Below are 12,616 nucleotides of genomic sequence, written 5' to 3' on the forward strand. Positions count from 1 at the left end.
GATATTGATTTTTATTATACTTAATTCAAAAAAATAGCTGCTTACAGATATAGAATAAAGAAAATAAAAGAGCAATTGAGCAAAAGAAAATGGAATAAAGAGGAAGAGATATAAAATGGAGGGGAAATAATTTTATTACAGAGAAAGAACAAATGCATCTTGAGCACCAGGGTGAAAACTATTGTGAAACACATAATTTCTCCTGTGACATAAGTTTTAAAAGATTGTTTATCTAATAATAAATATGTATGTACTAATACCCATTAATAAATAATATTATCATTTTCTATTAATTAAATTGGCATGACTCAAGAAAAGAGACTGTGGCAGTTATCAAGAATACAGACAACAATAAATGTTTGTGAGAATGTGGGGGGAAAGGCACACTCATTTATTGCTGGTGGGACTGCAAATTGGTATAACCAATCTGGAAAGCAGTATGGAGATTCCTCAGAAAACTTTGAGTGGAACCAACATTTGACCCAGCTATGCCACTCCTTGATCTATATCCAAAGGACTTAAAATCAGCATACTATAGTAATGCAGCCACATCAATGTTTATTGCAACTCAATTCACAATAGCTAAACTGTGGAAGCAACCTAGATGCCCTTCAATAGATGAATGAATAAAGAAACTGTGGTATACATACACAATGGAATACTATTCAGCATTAAAAGAGAATAAAATTATGATATTTGCAGGTAAATGGATGGAGTTGGAGAATAACATGGTAAGTGAAGTAAGCCAATCCCAAAAACACAAAGGCCAAATGTTCTGATAAGTGGACGCTGATCCGTAATTGGGGGGGGGGGGGACAAGGGAAAAATGGAGGAACTTTGATGGGACAAAGGGGAGGGAGGGTGGGGATGGGGAATGAGGGCAGGAAAGATGGTGGGATGAGATGAACATCATTACCCTAGGTACATGTGTGAGTGCACATATGGTGTGGTGCTACATCATGTACAACCAGAGAAGTAGAAATTTGTACTGCATTTGTGTACAATGAATAAAATGCATTCTGCTGTCATATATACCTAATTAAAATAAAATTTAAAAAACAAAGAAAGAAAAGAGACTGTGGAATGGAATAAGAGCTTTTAGAAATCATACCGATAAGCAAGTTGCCATCTCACACCTAAGACTGAAAAACATCTGTCTCTTAACCCAGCGAGGTAAAAGTTGTAGATTGTCTAAAATGAATTTAACCACTTTTAAGTAAACACGAGTCCATAATATCCTACCGTAAAAGAACATAGTATTTGAACAAAAGTATTTGTCACAATAATTTTATAAATTATTCTAAATATTTTTAAATTATTTGAAAAAGAAAATTTGACTTAAAGTTGATTTAAACAGATTTTCCTATTTATTCCATTTCAAGAATTAAATGGAGTAAAAAAAAAATCATCAGTAGAAGATTGCAGAAATGTGAGGCAACTGGGAAGTGGAGAAGAAGAAATCTCCTGAAAAGGGATCCCAGTCTGTGTCCTCTCTTCTCTTCCTCTTGCCCTCAGCTGTTTTAGTCTTGGCTCTGATACTTTTCAAGGTTAAGTTGCTTCCTTGCTATAGTAATTTCCAGGTTTTTTTAAAAAGCTTTTTGCAATATTAAAACCAGCTGGACTGAAATTGTCTTATAACCAGAAACAGCACATCGCTGCAAATTGTGTGATAACAAATGCAGTGTTTCTCTTTCTTTGGCTCAGAAACATTATAAGAAGCATAAGAAAAGGTGGAAGGAAGCTAGAAAACACAAAAAACTTGGCCTTAGCCCTATTCTAGATGGCAACAACATGTGTTTACTACAAGAAACTCTCTTTTTTTTATGAACTCTGAGACTCAAATAGAAGGGAAATTAAAACCCTTTCTTTTGACATTTTCCAGGTTCAATATGTCGTAAACATCTATAATCAGTAGACTGGCTAAAGCTATGCTTTCAAATCTTTTAAAAACTTTCTTTCCATGATTTTTGTTTTTCCTGAAATTGTATCAGAAAATGTGCTACCATCAGGTAAATTTCAGTTGAAATACAATTAATGCCCCAGTTGAAATTGAAAGACATATGTCAATTACTGAAAGTAAACAATTTTAAATTTAAGTTTTTTTTAATTTTGAAGGTACTTTTAAAAATTCAAGGTGAAATTGAATTATGCAAAGTCACAATTTAAAAACAAATATTTTACTAATTTTACAAAACATGTAACAAACACTTTAATTTATGCATGTTGTTTGCAAATTCTTTGAAAATCTTTTCTTAAACGATTTTAAAAAGAAAAAAATGAGGCTAAATTGAAAAGGAGGATAAGAGCAATATTTAGTGAGAGAAATACAGTTAAAGTAGAGGGTTATATAATGTTTATAAATACCATTTTTCCTTTAATATATTATTACATGTATATAAATATATATTTAAAATAGGTAAATCATTATTGACAAGTTTTTTCATAGAAGAGAAAATAATTTGGGGGAACATACTATTTATGTCCTAAGTGCTTTTGATTAATGTGTAAAATGGTTAGCATAGCAAATTGAAAATAATAACAGAAAACCACTAATTTCATGTTGTTCTTTCCTATGAAAATAAAAAAACACATGACAAAGAAAATTAAGTGGAGAACAGGACCACATGAATTCAAGATGTTAGATGCTATGGTAGGCAGCATTCAAGGTAACTTAAATGATTCCTGTTTGGTGCAAAACTTTCCTGACTGTGGGCTGGACCTAGCAATTAAACTTCTAGAGAACAGAATATGGCAAGTGATAAAAGGTTGCTTCTGAGGTTAGGTTATTAAAAGGCTCTATTACATACCTTGATGGTACTTTCAGTCTCTTCGGACGCTGGCCAATAGACGGCCAACAACACCAGAATGCTGCCAAAGCCCATAAATAAATGAGTCTGGAAGTGATCTCTCTCACAGTCAAGCTTTCAGGTGAGAGCACAACCCCAGTGGACATCTTGATTGAAGCTTTGCGAGAGACCTTGAGGCAGAGGCATGCAGATGGTTTTGCCTGACTTCTGATCCATGTCAATTATTAGAAAATTAATATTTGTCGTTTCAAGCTGATTCACTTTAAGGTAGCTTGTTACATGGCAATCGATAACTAATACTTGCCAACTACAAATGTCCTGAATATGGTGCATAATAATTGGTGATCATCTATTCCCATTTCTTTTCGCAAACTTGTATACTGCTGGGAATGCAAAATTAAAAACTACATTTCCTAAGATGCTTTGCAAGTTTTTTTTTTTTTAATTACATACTGCTAATTAGAAACAATAGTGTGAATTGGGGAGTGCAAAAAGGAGGTAGAAGCCACTTTCCTGCTACTGTTTTACACTAGCAACTTGGTCATGATTGTATCATGACTCTTTGCAACAGTACATCATTGGCTCTCCAGGTTCAAAAGGGTCAAGTGGCACTAATGGCCATGGGAGTCCCTTTGTATCTGCAATGGTCAAGTGTTTTTGAACTGGAACATCAATGGGTAGACTTCTGGTTTCCCAAATTGCAGACTATGGCACAGGTAGTGGTTTTCTTATGAGGTCAAGTTTGGTTTTTTTTTTTTGTTTGTTTGTTTTTTTATCCCAGGGAAATTATACCAACAGAACAGTTAGGAGCCAAGCCTTCTTTCCTCTCAAAATCACATCAATTAGTGCTCTTTCTGCTTAACATATGCAACATGTTTCCAGTTCCTGAACTGAATGCAGATGAATTCTTAATCACACTAGGTGCTTTACTTCTTCTTCTTTTTGTTCAACAGCTATGTGTTGCTTCACAGTTTATTTGAGTTTATCAGAATGATACACGAATCAGGCAGCATTCAGAACCAGAAGAGGCTCAGAGAGTCCTGTCCAGCAAAATGAACAGTGAGCTTTCAAAAGTGATATGAGAAAAAAGTAGAGAAATCATCGTATTGGTGACATCAGTTTGAACCATTTTTAGATTTTTAATTATAAATTGACAAATTATAGTCATATTCATTTAGGGAATATTATGGTTTGTGTCTGCAATGTTTACCAAAATCTTATATGTTAGCTAATATAGCAATGTTCAGAGGTGAAATGATTGGATTCTGAGAGCTCTGACATGTTAGTAGATTAATCATTTGATGGATGAATAATTTGAATGGACTTAGAGGGAGGTGATGAAAATTATAAACAGCTTGGGTGTAGCTGAAAAAATCAGGGCACTGGGAGCATGACCTTGCGTACAATGTCTGTCCCTGGCCTCTTACTCACTCTGCTTCCTCACTGGCAGAAGGTGAGCTGCTTTCCGTGACCCTGCCCTTCTACCATGAGGTCTCTGCCTTTGAGGCATGCTAACGATGAATTTAAGACCAAAGACCAAACCTCTGAAGCTGTGAGCAAAATAAATCTTTCATCTTCAAAGTTGTTCTTATCAGATATTTTGGTCACAGTGACAAAAAGCTGACTAATACATGGGGTAAAATATGATGTTATGATTTATGAATACAATGTGAAATAATCAAATTGAACTAATTAACATACTCTAAGACATTATTGTCTAAGCTCTAAGTCATCATTTTTGTGATTGGAACATTTGAAATTTACTCTCTTAGCAATTGTAAAATGTAAATTAGTAATTACATGCACAGTATGCAATGTATCTCAAAAAGAAACCATATTTTTCCTGGATAATTGAGTCTTAAGCCATTTAATCATGATCTCCCATTTGGCCCACATCCTAGCTTCCAATAACTACTCTTCTCTTCTTTTAGTTAAATTGTTTTAGATTCCGTGTAAAAGTGAGAACATATAGTATTTGTCTCCCTGTGTCTGCCTTATTTCACTTAGCATAATGGTCTCCCATTCCACTTATGTTGTCACAAATAACACTTTTTTCTTTTTAAAATCTGAATAATATTCCATTGTATATATGGTAGTTTCTATTTCTATTCATCTGTTGATAGATACTTGGAGGTTGATTCTACAGCACGGTTCTTATAAATAATGTTGCAATGAATGTGGACATACAGACATCTCTTCAGCATACCATCTTCAAATATTTGGGGTAAATACTCAGTAATGGGATTGATGAATTATATGGCAGCTCTATTTTTAATTTTGAAGACCTTGAAATATTTTTCCCGTAATGCCTATACTAATTTACATTCCCACTAATGGTGCACAAACGTTCCCTTTTCTCCACATCTTTTATCGATTGTTATCTATTCTCTTTGTCATAATTTTCATTCTGACAGGAAAGAGGTAATATCTCATTGTGGTTTTAAATTGTATTTCTCTAATCATGTATCTCAAATTAGGCATAAAAGTAATATATCTCAACATAGTGAAATTTACATATAAAAAGCCACAGTTAACAATATACTCATATGTGAAAAATAGAAGCCCTTTCCTCTGAGATTTGGAATAAGACAAGGATGTCCACTCTCACCACTTTTATTCAACATGAATGTTCTTGCCAGTGCAATTGTCAAGAAAAAGAAACAAAAGGCATTCAAGTAGAGAAGGAGGAAGTAAAGTAGTTGCTATTTGCTGATGACATGATCTTATATAGAGAAAACTTTAAAGATTCCCCCAAAGAATCTGTTAGAACTAATAAATATAGTAAAGTTTCAGGATACAAAATTAGCATACAACAATCAGTATCATTTCTATAGCAACAAAAACTTTCAAAAAAAATTGAAAACAGTCATATTTACAGTCACAAAACAGTAAAGCACGTGGAAATAAATATAACCAAGGAGATGAAAACCTGCACACTGAAAACTATAAAACATTAATAAAAGAAATTGAAGAAGACACAATAAATGGAAAGATATCACATATTCATGAGTTAGAAAAATATTATTGTTAAAATATCATATATTTGAGATAATCTATGGATTCAATGAAACTTGAATGTATGAAAACCCAATGTTACTTTTTGGAGAGACAGAAAAAAATCCTAAAATTCACATGAAGCACACAAAAAAACTCAAATATTGAAATCAATCATGAATAAAAGGAACAAAACTGGAAGCATCACACACAAGTTGTCATGGTACTGATAGAAAAATAGAGTCATTGATCAATGGAATAGAAATAAAAGCTCAGAAATGAGCTCATACATACATAATCAATTGATTTTTAACAAAGTGGCCAATAATATACAATGGGAAAAGGAGTCTCTGACAAACGATGCTGGGAAAATTTCCTAAGGAAAAACATGAAATTGGACCCCTTTTTGACACCATACACACAAATCAACACAAAATGGATTAAAGACTTAAGCATAAGACCTGAAACTATAAAACTACTAAAATAAACAACAAGGTGAAGCCTATATGAGATTGTTCTGGTAATCAATGATGTTTTAGATTTGACTCCAAAAATGCAGGCAACAGAAGTACAAATAGACAAATAGGATTACATCAAAATAAAAGGCACCTACCTGTAAAAAAAGGAAAAAAATGTCGGATATGTGAGAATATGTAGACTGTGAGAAAATATTTCGGCATCCTATATCTGATAGGGAGAGATCAATATATGAAATATATAAAGAAAGCAAACAACATTATATAAAGAAAAATAATCTTATTTAAAACTGGGCAAGAGATCTGAATGGACACATCTTAGAAGAAGACATATGGAACTATTTAATTGTTTTGTGGTAGATTTATGCATAGTCACCTCAGTAGGATATCCTAAAATGATTAATTTGGCTAAATAAATGATATTTGTTTGCTGCCAAAGTTGTATCAATCGCTTCTTTTTATCACTGAGATGTTTTGGTCCTAGTTTTCTATCACCGGACAATATTTTAATTCTTAGTCTTCCCTTCATTTTAGGAAAAAAACTGATAATTTTGCTACAATTCAGTGCAGATAGACAGATGTTCTAAAATCTATGACAAATTAACTTCAGGCTTGCTGAAAGTTAAGTTAAAGTAATAATGAGTTTTCTCTTTGATTCAGACTTCCTATCACTTCACATTTACATTGAGATCCTGATCTATTTCCTCCCGGAGGTTTAAAAGAACAAAACAGATCTTATTTGGGAAAAAAATAAGTATTAAATGAAGCAAAATGTGAATAAATTTAACATCTTTATTAAAAAATATTCTTGCATTCAATTATAGGTTTCTAATTTAGATATTTGTTAAGGAATTAAAAATACTACCTTTTCATACATACAGTTTAAGACAGTTAAGAAGAATGCTTGCTTAAAATTAAAATATAGATTTTTTGTTATCAATGAAAACCAAATTTATTAGATCTTCCACAGAATTATCTTAGGTTCTTATCCCAATTTTGTTCTTTTTTGACTTAAATATTGGCAAACAGAAAAGACGAGAGCTAAGATTTTTCCATTTTATTTATTTATTTATTTACTTCTTTATTTATTCATTAATTTGTTTTTTGTAGTATTGGGGATTGAAACCAAGAGCTCTCCATCCAATCTCCTCCTCCTCTTCCTCCTCGTCTTCCTCCTTGTCCTCCTCCTTCTTCTGTCAGGGTCTTGCTAAGTTGCTCAGGCTGAACTTAAAAATTTATAATCTCTCTGCCTTAATATACGGAATTGCTGGGATAACAGGCATGTACTATCAGGCCCTGTCAAAACTCCCTTTATTATTTTCAAAACAGTTATTTCACAATTCTGTAATGGATCTAAGCTAAACATGATTGTGAGGATAAAAGGACAATGCATTCCATCTTGATTATCATAAATGCCAAGTCCTTTTCTGTATTAGTTATAATGATTGTTAATTTCATGTCACTGTTACCCAGAAAATATTCCAGATCTCCAGGTGACAAGTACTAAATAGATGGCAGTTTCTGAAAAGACAATTTTTAGTTCAAGGAATACTTTAATTTAGTATGATTTAACCTCATTGCAATTCAATTTAATATAGCCAGTATATGTTGGAGGGATTTTATTGTACAGTTCCTTGTAAGTACAAGGCAAAATGAATGAAATCCCTGCTTCTAAGAATCTCAAAACTTTTTACAGGAAAAAGTCAGTATAATAATAAATACAATCATCATTTCATTTGGTGGCATGCAGAGAAGTAAACTCAGTATAATTTTCAAAATCTCAAATATAGTGCTTTTAAAAGGATATTATCTTATAATAAAATCTATATGTTTGAAACATAATACAGTTCTAAATTGATTCATTTTGCCTGCACAAAGTTACTTGAAGGAAACTGTAGCACAAAATGTTCATTATCTTTATATACTTCACAGATAATATTCTAACAGAAATCATTCATAATTTGGGATACTTGAAACATCTTTTACATAATTTTCTAAAGTATAACTATATTTTATTAAAAACATACAGGCAGAAAAATACATTGAGGAAAAATATGATCAATAAAATTACCAATTTTATAATGCTATTTCCTTGAAGCCAGGTCAATCCTTTGTGAAGAGCTAAAACTAGAATAATTGTGGATTTCTATGTGGATTTTCAGCATCTGGGATATAATGCTACTAAAACAGAGTTGTTAACTCTATTTATTCTCAATCATCTTATACTGGCAATCAGGTTTTTTCTAAAATTTATTCATATTTTGTTTCTGAATGACTACACTGTTATCAGTTTTTCTTGAATATGCGATATTCCCTTTTAGGGTTTTCTAATATTTTTCTCCAAAAAATGATTGCTTTTTCAAAAATTTTTATTTCCCCATACTCACTGTTATATGTTATAAAATTAGGCATTTAAATGAGTTCTTGATTCAACATTTTCACTCAAGTACAGTTCAGCAAAGATTAAAAGTTAAGCTCTGCACATAGCTTCTTGCCCGGTATCAAGGACAAGTTAATAGCTAGAAAGAAAGAGTGGGGCATAGAACGTTGTTTTAAATTTGAAAGTTTTTTTTCTATAAGTGCATTTGACTCCTCAAGTCCTGGCTCCTCTGAAAGTTTTCAGACACTTTCAAAATTCAATTATTTTAATGCCATTCTACTTCTCTGTTTGATTTTGATGAAGTATACTAGTTTTTAGCAAGGTAGTCAATCATAACTCCAAAGAGAAATTAACAAAACATAATCACAGACTACAGAACTCCATACTTCATAGGAAAGTCAGTGGCTTTTTCTTGTTTTTAAAGGAGACTTGGTTTGACTATATTATCATTCAAAATTACAATATAAACAGCAAAATGTAAATCCAAATTAATTTTTTCTTTGTAAATTTAAAAATGAAGCTATGTATACACTCTTCTTTAGACAGAATCTCTTTATCAAAACAAATTTTGTGTTTTAAATTTTCTGGATGTGGCCTTGGAAAAGTTACTTATATTCAACAACCCCATAATAATACTTGTCTCATAGACTATTGCACATATAAATACTGGATCTGAATTTTAAAAATATATATATAATTTATGATATCCAATTTAAGAATCTCTTCAAGCTGTAATCAGTGCACACTTATACCTAGCTATTTCGGAGGCCAAAGCAGGAGGATCATGAGTTCAAGTCCAGCCTGAGAAACTTAGTGAGACCCTGTCTCCAAAAAACAAACATTAGAAAAAAATCTATTGAAAGCCTGTTTGTTTGTTTGATTGTTTGTATTTTAAATAATTAGTTGAGAATAAACTACAGGGGAAAAGAAAACAAAAAAAAAGGTGAAGAAGATTATCTCTTTAGCTGAGAGTTTTAGCTTTTCATAATTCATGGTAGAGTTTCATTTTTATAAGTGGTCCAATATTTAATTCTTGATTGTGGATTTATTGAGATGGAAATTTAAAGGTCATAAAACATGTTATACAAATACAAATTTCTAGTTCTCATACTATTTATAATATGTACCAGTTATCTATTTATTGTCTCTTAAGTTCCATTGTTTTTCATTGCCTGCTGTTGCTAACGGAGCTGGTCCTTCTATAGATTTGCTCTTCACCCTCCTGATGTGAAGCTCCATGAGTGCAGAGCACTGGAGGCTGCTGTTTGAGGAAAAGATCCTCCTTTCCTATTCTATTGTGCTGCTTGACAGGCTCCTGCAGCCTGCACAACTTCATGGAGCCCACAGCAGGCAGTTCAGGTGGTTTCTTTAAAAATAAGTAAGTGTGCAAAAGTTTTATCATACCAAGGAATGACATTTACAGTCAGTGGAAAAGAACATCATTAAGTACTACATATGATCAAGTAGTCACCCAGTATCTGCAGTGTAACATTCTTGACAGCAGTATGCAAGCGTTCCTAATGCTATCCATCCTTGCCAACATTTGATAAAGGCTAATTTTTATAGATTAATGAATATGGAGTTTTTTATTTTTTTAAATTTAAATTTTCTAAATGCCAGCAATATCAAGCGTGGTTTTTACCTGTTCATTGACCATTCTGATCCCCTTCTTTCTACCTGGACATATTCTTTTCTGCCTAGACATATTCTGTGCACATTTATCTATTATTTGGGTTAGTTTTCTTCTTCTGTAAAGGGTCATATAGTTATTTTAGGATTTATGTGCCACCAGACAATGTCTTTAACTCTTGAACTCTTTGTACCAAAAGACCAATAAACCTTTTTTTATATATCATTTTTGGCTCTGGACTATACAGGAAGAGACTGTGAATTGAATTTGGCTCACTGGGTGTAATTTTTGAACTCTAGCTCTATTGGGTAATCTGTATCTTATTGGATTTGAAGCTTCCTTGATATAATCTGGGTTCTGGCCCTTTGACAGATATATATATATATTTCAATACATTAAAACTTATTATCTGCTACTATCTTTGCTTATTATCATGGGTTGCTTTTATGATTTTATAATCATATATTTCAAGGCTTTGTTTTTTACATTCATTCAAATTTTGTGTTTTAAATTTTCTGGATGTATTATTTCTTTTATCATTGTAGGTCACTTATTTATCTCAAATGATCTTTTACAAGTTAAAATTTTCTTTAATATTAACATAGAAAACCCAGCTCTATTTACCTTTCAAATTTGACACACATGATTTGATTCACTTTCAGCTTTTCTGGTATGGCATTTTATAACCATCTCTTCTAAAATGTTTTGAATAAATTTGTAATTGAACTTGAATATATCTTTCCTTAAATTAGACATTCTAGAGGACTTTCATTTATTGAGATTACCAGTATATCTGATTTATTTCCTTGCTCATAAAATGGAGACAATAAAATCTAATTCATGTATCTGTGAGAATTTAATAAATTAGTATGTTAGGCATTTAGAAAAATGCCCAACAAGTATGTTTCAAATTCAAAATATTACACATTACTGCTTATCTCATCGTATTATAGGGTTTCCATTTCCCTTGCTTTTTCTACTATTTTTTCTCTTTATTCGATCTTTAATATTTATTTTTTTTAATCTTTATTCTGTATTCTAAACTCTACTAGTTTAGAAACTATAAATCCTACTTCTATTTTTGTGATACCCATATGATTTTCCCCTGTATGTTTAAAATAAAAAGTTAATCCTCTTAAAAACTATGAGTACCTTAGAACTATTCGTCTTCTATTAACCATCTAGTTGTACATGTAATTATTATTTTATGTTTTGTCTCACATTCTTTACAAATTAGTCATTAATATTATTCTATAGTAGTAATATCTTCTACATTGACACATAATCACTAATTCTTTGATTACTAGCCCCTCTTGTAGGTTATTTATTCTTATTTCAATTTTTCTTTCAGAAAAAAATTCCTTCGTTGTTTTTCCAGTGATGAGGTGTTAGTAGTAAACTCTTAGTTTATAGTTATCTGAAATTGGTATTACTTAGTTCCTATTTGTAAGCAGTAGTTTCATAGGGTGTAAATTTTGTGTTGACAATTATTTCACATTAGTATCTTGAAGACTTAGTTTTTAGTTTCACTATTTTCTGTCTTCTAATGTTAGAAAATCTGATATCTTTCTAAAAATTTTTCCTCCTAAGCAATCATTTCCTGATTAAGATTTTTCTTAACTTTGTGTTAATTTTCTTAACTTTGTATTAATTTTTCTTAACTTTGTGTTAATTTTTCTTAACTGTGTGTTAAGCAATTTTAGTATTGTATGTCTGGGTTTGTCTTTACTTTTATTTACTTTGGGGAAACACTTATTGTGTTTCCTTAATGTAAGGATACATGTCTTTCAAAAGTTCCAGGACATATCAGATATTTATATTGAATATTTTATTTTCCTCCATTCTCTACATTCTCCTATAACTACTAATAACATATATTGAACATTCACATTCTCTTCCTCATCTCTTCAAATATCTATTTTATCTTTTTGACATTTTCTCTGCTGTGTTTTGTGATTCTTACAGTTCATAAATTATATCACCAACTGTATCTAATCTGAATTTTTATTTCAATTTCTGCTTTTTTCATTTTATTAATTCAATTTATTTTTTCAAATACTCTTCTCAGGATTTAGAGAGTGTCTATACCTTTTCTGCATATTTTCTCTTCCCTCTTGTTAATCACTTCAATATGCTTTCTTTTTACTCAACATGATTATTATATTATTCAAAGTTTTAAAAATCTAATGCTGTTACTTTTTTGGATTTCTCTTATCTGAATGTTTTGTAATTTTTTAGTGTAATATCATAGTCTCTAAAATATTACCTACGGATGTAATGCTACCTAGATTGCAGGTATGTTGTGCTTCCAGAGGGCTATTTCATGCTT

This window comes from Marmota monax, unplaced genomic scaffold (assembly GCF_021218885.2).
Source record: "Marmota monax isolate L192 unplaced genomic scaffold, Marmota_monax_Labrador192_F-V1.1 WCK01_AAM20220418_F8-fsc00040, whole genome shotgun sequence".
NCBI classification, from domain to species: Eukaryota; Metazoa; Chordata; class Mammalia; order Rodentia; family Sciuridae; genus Marmota; species Marmota monax.